At 38.6% G+C, this 5,929-nt stretch overlaps 1 non-coding gene across 1 annotated transcript; it reads left to right on the plus strand.

The window, feature by feature from the left end:
* The first annotated feature begins 263 nt into the window (after positions 1-263).
* trnal-caa (transfer RNA leucine (anticodon CAA)) lies at positions 264-373 on the plus strand. Its single transcript has 2 exons — positions 264-301; positions 328-373. It is a non-coding gene; the product is annotated as a tRNA-Leu (tRNA).
* The last annotated feature ends 5,556 nt before the right edge of the window (positions 374-5,929 follow it).

A 5,929-nucleotide genomic window follows, 5' to 3' on the forward strand; every position in this document is an offset into this window, starting at 1 on the left:
TTTACTTAGAAAAGTATCGAAAAGTATCGAAAAGTATCGAAAAGTATCGAAATTCATTTTGGTATCGGTACCAAAATATTGGTATCGAGACAACCCTAGACATGGTGTGATGGTGCAATGTGTTGAAGCATTGTCGGAACTCACAAAAAAAGTACACTATTTGTGTTTTTAATTGTTGTCATTGATGTCCTGTACGAAGCGACGATCGCTTCTATCTGCTTTGGTATCAGTCAAACCAAGAAGCCATGAAGCGATTACCACATGTCAGGATGGCCGAGCGGTCTAAGGCGCCAGACTCAAGGACTTGTCCTTCCATGTGACTGGGATTTCTGGTCTCCGAATGGAGGCGTGGGTTCAAATCCCACTTCTGACAATACCTTTTCAATGAAAAGCACCTCATTCCATATTTAAATAGTTGTCCTAAAGCAGTGGTTGTCAAACTTTTTTCACCAAGTACCACCTCAGAAAAAACTTGGCTCTCCGAGTGCTTCCGTTACTGAGCGACGTGAAATTACAGTAGGCTTGAGTCTTAATTAAAAACAAGGGAGATGTTTTATTCAACAAGTATGTTTAATAGTTTTGGCCACTGTAACATTACACACAGTTTGAACAGTAACACTGTGTTTAAAAATACAGGAAAATCAAACACTGTACTTTAAGCAAGTGATTCTTTGGCCCACCACTAGATGGAGCTCACGTACCACTAGTGGTACACGTACTACAGTCTGAGAGTCACTGTCACTAAAATGAAACATCAAGTAGAATATTTCAGAATAGCATGTTAAAATTTGAATTGTACATATGGAACAAATTGGGCACAGTAAATATAGAATATTGTGTATATAAATAAAGGCAATTTTTTTTTCATGTATATTATTTTACTTAAAATGTGGAAAAGTACAATGTTCAAAGCAATCTTACATGCAGTATTACGACGAGTGAAAAAAACTGTATGATATCCCTCCATCCATCCATAAATGTGATATAATTTATTATTGGCCAGCAGAGGGCAGCACAAACACACTTTAGTTGCATAGTAGAAAAACACTGGCCTCTTCTAATAATAAATAAATCAATAAAATGAAAGAAAACAAAAATCTCAACCAATACAATTCAAAAAATTAAAAAACACAAAAATAATACTAAAAAAGGGTTCATTCAGGCTAAACTGGTTTGAGTTCATTCATCAGTCATAATTCCACTCACTTGGACATCATCCTTCTTCTGTGCTTCTATTGCTCAAGCTGACATAAATATGCATTAAAGACGCTCTTTATTTGACTATGTTCACCAAGAAAGTTCTACACCACACCGGAGGGTCTGGCTATAGATGAAAAGAGGATGAATCACATGATAGAACATGTACATTAGATAATGGTTATTTTCCCCTCTCTTTGCTCAGAAGAAGCTCTGTTTGTGTGAGTCCATCAGTTATGAGGCGGCCATTGTTCTCCGTCAGCCAAATGAGAGGGCATGCACATCACTGAGCGGCTTGATTCTTCTCCACTGCGCCTCATCGCATGTTTTCAGCGTATGAAAGCCGAGAAGCTTGGCCACACTGTGGAGGATGCTTACTGCAGCACGGCACATAATTAATAGGGAAAAAAGGGGACAAGAGATCACCCTGACAATGGTGGACAACGCTGGAATTTCCCTCCTGACAGACTGATTAGAGCTGATCTTGTTACCGTTTTAAGTCCACCTTTTTGTTGTGCATTCCTGATTGGGAGAAAACTTGAGATGCGGTGCAGTGGAGAGCTTTCATGCGGCCTGCTGGGTACAAATTGTGATACATGACACACTTTCACACTTTGCACACTTTGCAAAAGGGGTTGGAAAAAATAGAAATATCCTGTGTGGCTCATTTTCTACATTCCACATGTCTGAAACAGGATTATTTTACACACAGGACATGTTTTGAAACAAACGTGCATAATTCCTACAACTTGTCAGACTTAAGTACTTTACCTGAACATCTGTACAGTCCACTTGAATCTCTTTTCTACCAGGCATATACAAAATCCAATTGCATCCATTCCAGACAACCAAAACATAAAACACAAAACATAAAGACTACTTAAAGTTTTACATTCAGAAAACTATGGAAATTACATTTAAAGGATTAATGAAATGCATAAACGAGCATTTAACATCACTTTTAACTTCATTGACAAGTCTTTCGAGCTACCTTTATACTTCACTTTGAGTTCTTTCTTGAATTCACTGTAGTGTTTCCCACCTTCTTTATCAAAGTGCTGGTCCTCACAACTTTCTTTGGCCCCCCATTGTGTCTTCTTTCGCAGTTGAAAAAAAGCACAGAGACTGAGTCACCAATGCGTGCGATTGTCTGACCATACCATAACTGGGACAGTGTACGTAAATCGGGGCGAACGTTTGGCTACATTTTTTTTCTAAAAAAAAAACCTATATGAGCAGTGGGGGAGCATAGACCGAGGTACACAGCCGTTAATTTATCCATGTGTTTAGTTTTTGCTGCACCTTGCCTTTATGTATGATAAATCTTTAAGTCCGGGGATGGGTGCTGGGTTTAACTTTCTGACACAACCACACCACCAAAGCAGATGATAAAACAACTAAACCAAGAGACACTGACAAAGAAATGGTCACGACTTGGATTTCGCTTACTGCGGGGTCATTCTCCCAGGAAGGCAAACGGACGACTCCGGACAGGACTTGCAGGTAGGAACATGATTTAATTTTAAGAAACACTCAACGAGATACAAAACAGATAACAACCTGAAGGCAAGGGTGCCTATCGCACGCGGAAACTAAGGCAAAAACTTAGGGCAGGAAACATGAAACTATAGACATGAAACCTCACTAAACTGTGGCATGAAACAAACACGAAACTGTGGCATGAAACAACTAGCATTAACTATGGAATGAAACAACTAGCATTAACTATGGCATGAAACAACTAGCATTAACTATGGCATAGAACAAACACGAAACTGTGGCATGAAACCAATAGTATTAACTATGGCATAGAACAAACATGAAACTGTGGCATGAAACCAATAGCATTAACTATGGCATAGAACAAACATGAAACTGTGGCATGAAACCAATAGCATTAACTATGGCATAGAACAAACATGAAACTGTGGCATGAAACCAATAGCATTAACTATGGCATAGAACAAACACAAAACTGTGGCATGACCCAATAATGACGCCAGGACGACTGACTGGCAAAGGCAGGCTTAAATAGTCCTCTGATTAGAAGCCGGTGCGCGTCCTGAACACCAGAGGCAGGTGAAAATCATAAGTAGCCATGGTAACTAAAACAAACTCAGGTGTCAAACAGGAACTAAAAAAGAGTCCAAAACTAACAGAACATAACAAAAACATGGTTCAGACCACGGATCATGACAGAAACTGAGTGAACATTTCCTTTATAATATTTTAACAATGGCAGTCACATAGTCATTGGCTTTATTTGAACTTATTTTATTGTCATTATTTTTTTATTTTATTTTAGTTTTTTGCACAAACATAGAATATTTTTTAATATTTTCCATGCATTTATATTACTCCAAAACATTTGTCAAAATAAATTCAGGGTTGGAGTCAAATAGTATAAATGCAGGGAAATTTGAGTCCCAGTCCACTCCTGCTCGCATTTGGTCCCAAGGAAGAGTTCATCGAAGCCTGAACCCGAGTTTTTGCACCAAAATAAACCAAAATAGCGTCTTGTCATAATAAACACCAACGGATTTCACGATGGACAGGGATTTATTTTGTCCAAATATAGAGAGGGCACTATAGTGAGTAAGTTTTTGGAGGAGATAGAGTTGGGTGATATTGTCAATTTTAGTAATGATCCGATATCAAGTAAACACAGCACCAATGCTTTTTTAAAATTACTAATATATAAGTAATAGTTTTTCCAGATGACTGAATGGTTTGGTGAATTTTGCATTTACTTTGAATTGTATGTATATATATGAACAATTTAACAATATAAACCAATATAAAGAAATCAAACAATATAAACAAGATAATACAACTTTTCCTTTTTATTAAATACTGACCAAAAGCAAGTCAATAGTGCAAAATAACTAAACAGAAGCAAAAAACATATCATTCAAATCCTTAACAATGAAATGTATCGACCATGCAACAATCAGTACAACACAGCAACAACAACAACATATATTTGTGAAAATAAACAGAAAAATATTGATCTCATCATGCTAGTATTGATCCAATACTGATACGACCCTTGGTATCGATACTTTTTGGATGGATCCATACCTAGTTTTTGCCTAAACTATCACATTTTATACTTGTAAATTCCTCTTGCATATAAAGGCCCACAAAATGAAAGGAAACTACATAATAATAATGATGATGATAATAATGATTCAAATAAACATTGCAGTTTCAATAGCCTAAATCTGTCAAATGTGACCAGCCATATGATAAATAGCTACCAATAAAATGTGTTTTATTGTCTATATGAGCAGACAGAACTTGACATTCTTTTGCAGTTGAGTCATTTCGCTGAAGCATTTTGGAGGAGACTCCAGAGTCAGTCAGATTTAAGGTCGGCTGGAGACTCCGTCAGCATCAGTGCAGCGTGCAGAGGAGGACTGCACTCCACACAAGAATGTAGATCTGTCAATAAGCATCATTTTTCCTCCCTTTCATTTCTCTCACTCTGCTTTGAAGAAAGGAGTGAAAGGATCCCAGACTGTTGCAAATTACCTGCAGACTGAAACATTTTTGACATAAGTCCTGAGAGGAAGGGCCATCCACTTCTCCTGGCGGCCTCTTTTTTGGAGAGATTGGCGCTGACAGAATGATGGGACAGCTGGACGCGCTTCCAGGCCGGCAGGAACGGGCCAGAGAGAAGCCATGAGAGGGGCCACTGCAGACACCTCAGCACTCAGCCAACAACTCAAGGAGCAGGCTGAGGGACACGTCCGTCCTTCCCCTGTATGCATCTTAATAGTCCGAGAAGATGCATAGAATCTGAAAGGAGCATGATGTGAAATGTACGTCATACTGATAATCATCCATAGGAAAGTCACTATTGGAGAAGCCAGAAGAAGAAAGACCTTTGACCTTTATGGACAGAAAGAGGCGCTAAGTGGGTATGAGGTTACTGGCAAACATAGGCAGATCCAGTGTTGCGTGAATAAGCGCATGAAAAATCTCAATTAATGAATGTCACTGTGCTTCATATGAAGTTTGACCGCATATGTATTCCTATAGCCCCTTCCTGTTCCATCACCGATAGTAATATCATGGAACATTTTCCCTGACGTTCTCGTTGTCCCTCGTGGCACGCAGCGTTAGTGCTCATGCTGGAATCTAATCCCTAATTTATTATTGAATAACTACTTTCCCATGGATTTGTTTTAGCACAAAAAAGAAATGATTGATTGAAAAAGCATGATAATCACCTAACATAAATAAAAACGTGCATAAAATTGTAATCTGAGGATGCATGCAGAGCATGACTAAAGCAAAGGTCTGTCCTGTCTTTAATCTTTAATAATTCGATATCTTTGCTAGCCCTGCTTGAATGTCCCACTATACCTCTCGCCACATCGACATACAAATGATCAGGGTTTAAAAAAACATCTATTTTTTATTCACTTGTTTACTTCAGTAAATTTGTCTGCTGTAGGTACCATACAGGGCAGACCTGGGCAAATTAAGGCCTGGGGGCCACATACGGCTCGTCAAACTTTTCAATCTGGCCCGCCGGACATTCCCAAATAATTTTTTTGGATCTTTAAGATGGAGACTGTAGCTGCCATTATGATGTGCAGTGAGGTTTTCAAATGACCGTAAGTCTTGAACTATACAAAGTATTTCAATGGTTGGAATCTGTGCTTTTGCATGATATACTAGTTACTATGGTAATCTAAGTCACAGCAGCTCAGACGAGGCACCA

The sequence above is a fragment of the Entelurus aequoreus genome, linkage group LG04, assembly GCF_033978785.1.
Source record: "Entelurus aequoreus isolate RoL-2023_Sb linkage group LG04, RoL_Eaeq_v1.1, whole genome shotgun sequence".
In the NCBI taxonomy this organism is placed as follows: domain Eukaryota; kingdom Metazoa; phylum Chordata; class Actinopteri; order Syngnathiformes; family Syngnathidae; genus Entelurus; species Entelurus aequoreus.